Source organism: Triticum dicoccoides, chromosome 2A (assembly GCF_002162155.2).
Source record: "Triticum dicoccoides isolate Atlit2015 ecotype Zavitan chromosome 2A, WEW_v2.0, whole genome shotgun sequence".
Taxonomy (NCBI): Eukaryota; Viridiplantae; Streptophyta; class Magnoliopsida; order Poales; family Poaceae; genus Triticum; species Triticum dicoccoides.
The window spans coordinates 455,283,924-455,295,861 of NC_041382.1; positions in this window are offsets into that span (position 1 = coordinate 455,283,924).

The following is an 11,938-nucleotide window of genomic DNA, read 5'->3' on the forward strand; positions in this document are numbered from 1 at the left end:
TCCCGAGATTCAGGGTCCGTCGGAAAGAAGGTGGGGTATTCAAGTCAAAGACGATCCTCCCTTTCCCAAGTAGCTTCTTTCTCGGAATGTTGTGACCATTGAACCTTGAGAAACTTGATGTTGTGGCGTCGAGTGGTACGCTCGGCTTGATCAAGGATATGAACGGGATATTCCTGGTATGTGAGATTATCTTGGAGATCAAGCGTTTCGTGGTCCACTCCACGGATAGGATCCGAGAAGCAACGCCTGAGTTGAGAAACATGGAAGACATCATGAATTATGGAGAGGTGCGGAGGTAGTTCCAATTGGTAGGCAACTTCTCCTCGTTTGGCAAGAATGCGAAAGGGACCAATGTAACGAGGAGCCAATTTGCCTTTGATACCGAATCGATGGGTTCCCTTCAGAGGAGTAACCCGAAGGTAAGCCTTCTCGTCGACTTGAAAAGTCATGGCCTTATGTCTACGATCATATTGGCTCTTTTGACAAGATTGGGCTGTTTTCAACTTTTCACGAACAATGCGAACTTGCTCTTCTGCTTCCTGGATCATATCTGGGCCAAAGAATTGTCTTTCCCCGGTTTCTGACCAGTTAAGAGGCGTTCAACACCTTCGTCCATATAGAACTTCAAAAGGAGCTTTGCCCAAGCTAGATTGATAGCTATTGTTATAAGCAAATTCGGCAAATGAAGGCATTTCTCCCAATCCATTCCAAATGAGATAACAGAAGCTCGAAGCATATCTTCCAGAATTTGATTGACGCGCTCTACTTGACTACTTGATTGAGGGTGGAAGCGGTGCTAAAGGAGAGACGAGTCCCCATAGCATTTTTGAAACTTTCCCAAAATCGAGAGGTGAAGAGACTTCCATGGTCTGAGTTAATCTCCAATGGAACACCATAAAGAGACACTATTCGAGAGATATACAAGTCTGCTAGCTTGCTAGCGGTTATACTCCCCCGAACAGGTAGGAAGTGGGCTACTTTGGAAAGACGATCGATGACAACGAAAATAGCATTATTCCCTCTCTTGGTCCTGGGAAACCCAGTGATGAAGTCCATACCGATTTTATCCCATTTCCATTCAGGAATAGCTAAAGGTTGAAGGGTGCCAACAGGCCGTTGATGCTTTGATTTAACACGACGACAGACGTCGCAATTTGCAATATATTGAGTGATTTCTCTCTTCATCCTGGTCCACCAGAACCTGTGGCGTAGGTCCTGATACATCTTAGTACTACCGGGATGAATTATGAGAGGAGATTCATGAGCTTCCTTAAGGATCAACTATCGTAGTTGTTGTTTCTTGGGAACCACCAAGCGATTCTCGAAGAAAACAACACCTCGCTCATCCATAGAGAAACATTTAGCAGCTCCACTAGCAATGTTCTCTTGGATGCGAGATATACCCTTGTCACGCTTCTGGGCAGCTATGATTTGATCCGTAAGGGTAGGTTTCGCCACCAAGGTAGATAGAAATCCTTGAGGAACAATGTGAAGGTTAATGTTCCGAAATTCCTCATGGAGAAGTGGTTGACCTTGTTGTAACATCAGGTTGTTACAATAAGATTTACGACTTAGTGCATCAGCCATAACATTGGCTTTCCCCGGGGTGTAAGTTATTCCTAAGTCATAATCTGATATCAACTCAACCCAACGTCTTTGCCTGAGATTCAAATCCGGTTGGGTGAAGATATATTTCAGACTTTGGTGATCGGTGAAGATCTCACAATGATTATCGAGAAGGTAGAGCCCTAGATCATGTGTGGGATAGTTTTCCTCATGTGGGTGTAACTGTCGTGAAGCATAGGCAATTACATGACGATCTTGCATGAGTATGCAACCTAGTCCTTGTCGTGAGGCGTCGCAATAGATAACAAAGTCCTTTGAGAAATCTGGTGGTACCAGTACGAGAGCTGATGTCAGGCATCTTTTCAGTTCCTGAAAATTGTTCTTGCACTGTGGGGTCCATTCGAACTTTCCATCTTTCTTGAGGAGTTCAGTTAGAGGTTTAGCAACCTTGGAGAAGTTTTTGATGAAGCGGCGGCAGTAGCTCGCTAAGCCAAGGAAACTCCGAACTTGCTTGACTGTTTCAGGTGGAGTCCAATTAAGAACGGCCCGAACTCGCTCGGGATTGATAGCAATACCCTTACCAGAGATTACATGGCCTAAGTAGGTCACTTCTGGCAACCAAAATTCACATTTGGAGAATTTGGCATAAAGGCGATGCTCTTGAAGTTTCGTCAATACCAGCCTTAGATGTTCGGCATGTTCTTCCTCATTCTTGGAGTAGATGAGTATATCATCGAGGTATACCACGACGAATTTATCCAAATACTCCATGAAGATCGAGTTCATTAACTGAGAGAAGGTGGCTGGGGCATTGGTTAAACCGAAGGACATGACGGTGTACTCGTATTGGCCATAACGAGTAACAAAGTCCATTTTGGGAATGTCCCCGTTCTTGATTTTGATTTGATGGCAGCCTGACCTCAAACCCATTTTGGAGAATACTGAGGATCCAGCGAGCTGGTCATATAGGTCGTTGATCCTGGGGAGCGGATACTTGTTCTTTATGGTGACCAAGTTGATGGGTCGATAATCTACAACCATCCGATCCGTACCATCCTTCTTGACGAAGAGGACGGGGCAAGCCCATGGAGAAGAACTAGGACGAATGAAACCCTTTTTCAAGGACTCATCAAGTTGTTTCTTAAGCTCCGCTAGTTCTAGGGGTGCCATTTTGTAGGGTCTTCTAGAGATTGGGACCGTTCCTGGAACAAGATCTATCACGAACTCCACATCTCTGTCAGGTGGAACACCTGGCAGTTCTTCTGGAAAGACATCCGGAAAGTCACGGACTACCGGTATGTCTTCGAGGTCTGGAAGAGGACTGACATTAAGAGAGTAGAGTTGACGCTTGGCCACTCGGGTTAAGACATGACCGTCTTGCCCGATGGGTGGGTAAGTTGAACAGTTCTAGTGGCACACTCAATCTTAGCATAATGGGCTAACACCCAGTCCATACCTAAGATGATATTTATGTTCGAGGACTTGAGAGCTATTAAGGATGCAAGGAAGACAAGTCTATCGACGAGAATTTCATTCCCATGGCTTACTCTAGAAGTTTGCCATCTAGAGCCAGGGGTTTTAATTTCCATGGTGGTGGGCATGTCACGGAATGTTGTGTTGTGCAATCGAGCATAACTCTCAGATATGAATGAATGAGATGCTCCAGTATCGAAAGAAACAGATGTCGGATGGCAGTTAACAAGAAGCGTACCAAGGACGACGTTGGGATCATCATTAGCCTGCTCAGCTGAGACATAGTTGGCATCGCCATGTGGAGTGGTGGCTGGCTTGGCATAGTACACATTTCCCGCTAGCTTACCACGGCCAACGGACTTTCCAGGCTGGTTGGGGTTGTTATTCTGGGGACACTCTCGAATGTAGTGACCCGACTCTCCGCACTTTAAGCATGTCACCGTGTTGGTGCGCGGAGCAGCATTGGCGGCCGGTCCACCATAAGCCTTAGGGTGCATACTGCTGGGTTGGGCGAGGCGCCTCATAGGATGGCCTCGGAGTGAACCTGGGTGGCAGAGCTGTGTTTGGAATCCACACCCGGCGCTTCTGAGAACCAGAGCAGATGAAGAACCAAGATCACGGGAATGCTTACGTGTAGCTTCATAGTCAGTCTGACCGGTTTCAGCACTGATGGCTTTGTTCACAAGCTTCTGGAAGGAGGTGCACTCGTGCAAACAGAGGTCATGACGAAGCTCGGGGCTAAGTCCCTTCCGGAACCTCGCCTGCTTCTTGACATCAGTGGACACTTCCTCAGGTGCATAATGTGCCAAGTTTCCAAACTCACGGCTGTAGGCATCCACGGTCAGTCTGCCTTGGGTGAAGTTGCAGAATTCCTCTCTCTTATGATCCATAAGACCCTCCGGAATGTGGTGTTCATGGAAAGCTGCGCTGAATTCTGCCCAAGTGGTAACCTGGTCGGCTGGGCGCATAGCCTCATAGTTTTCCCACCAAAAGCTAGCAGGTCCCTCAAGGCGATAAGCAGCGTAAGTGACTTTGTCAGCTTCGGCTACGCGTGCAGGACGTAGCTTATGGGTAATTCTGTGAAGCCAATCATCCGCATCGAGAGGCTCGACAGAATGATGGAAGGTTGGTGAGTTCAGCTTGATGAAATCATTGAGAGACACCAAGTCGTTCCTCTGGTGACGTGTAGTATTCTGCTCGATGCGTTCTAACAACCGGTTGGTCTCGCGTTTATTCCTTTCTGCCTCCAACATGACTTCAGCCAAGGAAGGTGGATGGGGCATATTCCCATCCCTAGCTCCACTGGCTTCACCATGCTCCTGAACAGCAGGGGTGCTTCGGGTGTTTACCATCCTAGGAAAACAAAACAACGGTTTAGACAAGGATGGAAAAACTCTGGCATAAGAATGCATAATGTAGTGGATGACACGGAATGCAGAGATGTTCATTTGTACAACATGGTAATACAGAAACTGCCATATATACACCATCGGTCATATACACCTTACATAGTTTAGTACAAGCCCAAGCTGAAGTACAACTACGGTGAAAGAACATTACATCTCATCAGAGGCATTCCAAGCTCCTATACATTATTTATCTACGCCTCCGGAATTCAGTACACACTAAGTCATATTCCACCAGACGCGCAGGACTGTGGAAATACGACTACTACATACTACTAGTGTCTTGATCCAACTCAGTTGTCTCCGGCTCCTTAGTAGTCTTCATAGAGATCCCCCGCATAGCCTAGAAGCGGAACATGCAGATCCGGGAACTCACGGTCACATCGTGCCTGCGGACCATAAGGACTCGCGTGAGGCCTCGGCCCCTCAAAGGGTGGAAGACGGCGCCCACGTGGAGGCGTGATACCTCCAGGGTAATCCATACGAGCTGGCAGATGTGTGCGGACGGGGTACAAATCCCGCATATCCAGATAACCAGTCTGCACGGCTGGTGCGAGCCGTGTCAGGGTAGCCCAGTGGTCCTGGCGGGTATTGTACAGCTCCATGCGTAAGGCACGGTTCTCTCGGTCTCTCTCCTCCAACATTTCAGTGGTGGTGCGAAGGCGTGGCCCCTCCTGAGAAGCATCGGCATAAAGCCGAGTGTAATAGCCCTCCTGGCCAGTGTGTGCCGCCGACAGATAGCGGAACTCGGTATCCTGAAGTGATGCATACCCGGCTCGAATGATGGAGATCATGGAGTAGGCAGCATCCAACACGGATATCTCCATGGTAATACCAAGCCCATAGGACCAGTGTAGAGGCTCGGTAGACCCGGGGTAAGATGGAAAGATCCTCACGGTGCAGATATACTGACTCTGATTAAAATCATGAAACTGCTCTTTGAGGGTATATTCCGGATACCATCGATAGCCTGTCTCTGACATCACATGGACCAGCATGGCCGTGTGACCGGGCACATTAATGCACCGAGTCAGACGTACCACCTGATGTGTGGTGCGGGAAGCCATCTGAAACACGAAATAATGCAAAGGCATTAGAATTTCTAGGAAAATCGGGCAGCATAACAGCTGTAAATGCTCAAAAAGGATTTTGAGACATTCTGCAAAAGTTTGCATAGCCACTGAACAACATCATATCAAGGTTCCGGGTCCAACCAACAACATACTGAAGTAGTAGAACTGAACGGGGGCTTGTAAACAACAATCCTATAAGAGTACGGATTAGTAACACGTGAACCTGATAGAAAGATGAGATCCTAGTCCTTAAACCCCGTGGAAAGAATGGACTGACTCAGATCAGAATGTCATGAGGTAAAGGAGTAAAAAGAGCCTTAAGTTCCCCCCCACAATCAATTCCCCTACATATAACTAAAGCATTTCTAGACTCGACATCGACCAGTTTGGCTTGAAGAACCTACAGGCAGTCTGACTCTGATGCCAACGCTATCAGGACCCCGATTCTAAGCCACACTGATCTAGCATGTAACACATCATATCACTTTGCGGCCTCACGCACGGTATTCCCACGGGTGTCGCCTTACCTGGCCTGGGACCGTTTGCGCCTTTTGGCCCACGTATATGATAGTGTCGCTAGCATCCATATGACAGAGAATCCCGGGCCGACATGACTAGTCGTGAACCCAAAGTGGCACTAACTTACAGGGATAGGCATACATGAACCAGCATCGAACGTGTCGGTCATCGGCGTGTGAATCTGGGCTGTAGCAACTGGGCTAACAGGACTCCGGGAACCCGGGCTGTAGCAGGCTAGAAGGACTCCAGATGTCACCACGTGACATTTCCCCAAAGGGACACACACATGAACGAAGTGGATCACATGTCGGCCAGTCTAAGTGTTCTGGAGCAGTAGTAACTAGGCTAGCAGGACTCCGGTAAACCGGGCTGTAGCAGACTACCATGGCTCAATGGAAGCAGTAGACTACATTTCCCCATAAGAGAGGCTACCAAGGATAGACAACTAGGTTGTCGGATCCCACACGTACCAAGCATTTCAAATCATACACACAATATGCTCGATATGTGCAAATACAACATGGCATCACAAAAAAACTCTACAACTCAAGTACTTTATTTAGAAGGCTCCGGAGAGCCATACATAATATGTTCATACAGGTAGGGGTCACACGACCCAACACTTAAGTCATACAAACATACAAGCACATGCGGAAGCAAACTTGTCTGAGTACAGACAACTAGAAAGCAAGAAGGCTTGATGAAGCATGTCTATCTACAAGGCCCTTCACGGCTCAGGATCACCACCTGGGTGGCAAGAAACTCATCAACGTCGAGATCTACATAGAACCCATCGGAGGGGGCGGTGTTCTCTTCTGCAACAGTAATTAAGCAAACACGAGTACAAAGGTACTCATCAAGACTTACGTCAGATCCTACATACATGCACATTATCAACAAAGGGTAGTGGAGTTTATTGCAGCAAGCTAGCTTTGACTCTTGGCTCTATCCTATGAGACAGCAACTTGTAATTGTTTTGAGCACACGAGTCCACTACTCACCACAACAATACACTACCGCGGATCCTCCTCCGTCATCCTACGGAAGGGCCATCCACGGCACTCACACTTGTCTTGAGGCTTTTAGGAGTATCCATTTACTTGTCTATGAACTGTATAGGCAACCAAGTAGTCCTTTACCGCGGACGCGGCTATTCGAATAGATGATGTTAACCCTACAGGGGTGTACTTCTTCATACATGTTTCCACCACTTAGCGTCTACACACGACATGTGCTCGGCAAACTTCAAGCGAAAGCCGACGTGGGTGTAGACCACGACCTAACTAACCACACAAGTGTCTAGTCCAGGTTTAACGCCTATTCGGGTTCCATTCGCGAGGAGATCTGGCTGGGGTTTCTCTCACAGCCCCAAACGATGTGTACAGGGTTTCGAGACACCAAACGGGCGCCCGGCATACCCGGCCACGGTGTATCTACCGCATCATAGCCCACCCCTAGGGTCAGCGCTACGCACGGCCTCCAACACATATCCTACAAACACCAGAAACTAGTTGCAACTACTGGACAGAGGACAGGGGTGGTTAATAAGTCGAGCGGGGTCATATTTCAGGGCCCAATGCATGGTAGTAGCTGAATCTTAAATCACACATATAGATCTCAGTGCTTAAGGACGATTCCAATGAAACAACCCGCCATGTACTCCTACATGGCCTCTCATCGATACCTTTACCAAATCGTGTTCAACACATCACTCACATTACCGACATAATCATTTCACTCTAGCCCATCACCCAGATGAACCAGACCTGACACGACTCTAAGCATAGCAGGCATATCAAGGTAGGAAACACAGACATGGCTCAATCAACTCCTGCACATGCTAGTTGGTTTCATCTAGTTACTGTGGCAATGACAGGTCATGCAGAGGAAATGGGTTCAACTACCGCAGCACACAACAGTTTGAAACGTTGTTGTCTTAGATGCAGTAAATGAGAGCAAGAGCGAGAACATGGGATTATATCGATATGAGCAATGGGGTTGCTTGCCTGGCAGATCGGCAGACTCGTATTGTCCTTCGCTTGGGTACTCACGGCAATCCTCCGGGACAGAACCTACCGTAGAGAGCACCGATAACACAATCAATATCAAACAATATGCAACAATATGATGCATGCATGTGACATGGCAAAATGAGTGTGTTGGACTAATGCATCTACAACCAGATGGGTTTGAGCCATTTTGAACCAAAGATTCAAAGTTCAAACTCATTTGTGATTTTAAATAGTGCTTTATCATGTTTTGCACTAAACATCAAGTTAACTTTTTTAAACATGCATGAAACCAGTACATGTGGATGGATTGGATTTTTCTGATCATTTTTCATATATAACTCTTTGCATTTGGAGTTACAGATTAATTTCTATGATTTTTTGAAGTTAGCACTATTTTTAGGAATTTCCTGAATAAGAATAAATCCGGAAAAGAGTTACTGCATCAGCATTGCATCAGCACTATGTCAGCAAGTCAACTGGGGCGTCCAAGTCAAACCTGACCAGTGGGACCCACTAGTCAGTGTCTCTGCTAGTTAACTAACTAATTAGGATTAGTTTAACTACTAACCTAGGTTAATTAGCAGGGCGGGGCCCCACCAGTCATTGACCTAGGGGAGGTCACCCCCTGGTCAAATCGGGGCTAACCACCGGCGTTTAGCCGCCGGCGAGGCCAGACACGGTGGCCAGTGCGGGTTGCACACTCCGGCGACCAAATCGGCGGCAGAGTGCTCCTACGCGTAGCTGGGAGTGAGCCGCGTTGATTGGTGGTGGTGGTGGTGGAGCTCGGGGCCGCCGGAAATGACGTCGGCGATGAGCTTGGCGGCTGCCGGAGCTCCGGCGCGCTCGGGCTCATTGCTAGGTGGCACGGCGAGATGCTTGGAGTGGTGCTGCGGCCTCCTGGGAATGCGGTGAGTGCGGTGCATGCTCAATTTCGAGCCAGCGTGGCTGGGCCACGACGGCGACGTGCAGAGGCGGCAGCGGGTGCGGGTGAGCTCGGTGCGGTCGCTGTGGTGCACGACAGAGCGAACAAAGAGGGGAGGGAGAGGCAGGAGCTCACGGTGGTCACGTCAAGCTAGATGACGAGGTTGGGGACGAGCTGGTGCAGGCGTGATGGCGAAAGGGATCTCCGGCAATGACGAGGTCGGGCGAGGTCGTTGCGGTGGCTCCGGGGAGAAAGAGCGCTCGGGGCTCGGTCTTCTCGATGGAGAGGAGGGCGGCAGAGCTTCTGGACACGGCGAGACAGCAAGGAGGCGACAGTGGCTGCAGTTTTCACATCGACGCGAGCGCGACAATGTCGGCCATGGTGGGGGAGAGCGAGAGAGAGGAGCAGGGGGGAGTGAGGTGTCGGGGCGGCAACGTGGAGGCACTGTCTAGAGTTTTACTAGCATATTGGATAACATTTAATTTCTTATCAACTCTTTGTCCTAAAACAGGACCTACAGCATAATCACTAGCATCACACATAATTTCAAAGGGTAAATTCCAATCAGGTGGCTAAACAATGGGTGCAGAAATCAAAGCTTTCTTAAGTACTTCAAATGCTTCTACACAATCATCATCAAAGACAAAAGGAACATCTTTCTGTAAGAGATTAGTCAGAGGCCTGGAAATTTTTGAGAAGTCTTTAATGAACCTCTTATAAAAACCGGCATAACCAAGGAAACTTCTTATACCTTTAATGTCCTTAGGACATGACATGTTTTCAATAGCATCAACTTTAGCTTTATCAACTTCAATACCTCTTTCAGAAATTTTATGCCCCAAGACAATACCTTCATTAACCATAAAGTGGCACTTCTCCCAATTCAAGACAAGATTAGTTTCTTCACATCTCTGCAAAACTCGATCAAGGTTGCTTAAGGAATCATCAAAAGAAGTTCCATATACAGAAAAATCATCCATGAATACCTCAACAATCTTTTCACAAAAGTCAGAGAATATAGCAGTCATGCTTATTTGAAAGGTAGCAAGTGCATTACATAAACCAAAAGGCATACGTCTATAAGCAAAGGTACCAAAAGGGCAAGTAAAAGTGGTCTTTTCCTGATCCTCTTTTGACAGAGGTATTTGAGAGAAACCAGAATAACCATCTAGAAAGCAAAAATGTGTATGTTTGGATAATCTTTCTAGCATTTGATCAATGAAAGGTAGAGGGTAATGATCCTTTTTAGTAGCTTTATTTAATTTGTGGAAATCAATTACCATTCTATAACCTGTAACATTTCTTTGTGGGATCAATTCATATTTATCATTTGGAACAACAGTAATACCTCCCTTCTTAGCGACACAATGGACATGACTTACCCACTGACTATCAGCAACGGGATAAATTATACTTGCCTCCAGAAGCTTTAGTATTTCTTTACTTACCACTTCTTTCATCTTAGGATTTAACCGTCATTGGTGATCAACAACCGTTTTAGCATCTTTTTCCAATTCTATGTTGTGCTGGCATAGAGTGGGACTAATGCCCTTAAGATCATCAAGAGTATATCCAATAGCAACATGGTGCTTCTTCAGAGTTGTCAATAATTTCTCTTCTTCCTGCTTTGAAAGATTAGCACTAATAATAATAGTATATATCTTCTTTTCATCAAGATAAGCATATTTAAGAGTATCAGGCAATGGTTAAGCTCAAACACGGGATCACCCTTGGGTGGAGGGGGATCCCCTAGAATTTCGACAGGCAAGTTGTGTTTAAAAATAGGTCCCTATTTAAAGAATACTTCATCTATTTCCCTTCTTCCATTCATAAACATATCATTTTCATGGTCTAGCAAATATTGTTCTAAAGGATCATTAGGAGGCACGGCAATAGAAGCAAAGACCAATAATTTCATCTCTACTGGGCAATTCTTTATCATGGGATTGTCTGCGAAATTTAGCAATATTAAAATCATGAGACATTGATGACCCACAAGTATAGGGTATCTATCGTAGTCCTTTCGATAAATAAGTGTGTCGAACCCAACGAGGAGTAGAAGGAAATGATAAGAAATTTTTAGTAAGGTATTCTCTGCAAGCACTGACATTATCGGTAACACATAGTTTTGTGATAAGGTAATTTGTAATGGGTAACAAGTAATAAAAGTAAATAAGGTGCAGCAAGATGGCCCAATCCTTTTTGTCGCAAAGGACAAGCCTGGACAAACTCTTATATAAAGGAAAACGCTCCCGAGGACACATGGGAATTATCGTCAAGCTAGTTTTCATCACGCTCATATGACTCGCGTTCGGTACTTTGATAATTTGATATGTGGGTGGGTCGGTGCTTGGGTATTGCCCTTCCTTGGACAAGCATCCTACTTATGATTAACCCCTCTTGCAAGCATCCGCAACTACAAAAGAAGTATTAAGGTAAACCTAACCATAGCATGAAACATATGGATCCAAATCAGCCCCTTACGAAGCAACGCATAAACTAGGGTTTAAGTTTCTGTCACTCTAGCAACCCATCATCTACTTATTACTTCCGAATACCTTCCCCTAGGCCCAAACAATGGTGAAGTTTCATGTAGTCGACGTTCACATGGCACCACTAGAGGATAGACAACATACATCTCATCAAAATATCGAACGAATACCAAATTCGCACGACTAGTTATAGCAAGACTTCTCCCATGTCCTCAGGAACAAAGGTAACTACTCACAAAGCATATTCATGTTCATAATCAAAGGGGTATTAATATGCATAAAGGACCCGAACATATGATCTTCCACCAAATAAACCAACTAGCATCAACTACAAGGAGTAATCAACACTACTAGCAACCCACAGGTACCAATCTGAGGTTTTAGAACAAAGATTGGATACAAGAGATGAACTAGGGTTTGAGAGAAGATGGTGTTGGTGAATATGTTGATGGAGATTGAACCCCTCCCGATGAGA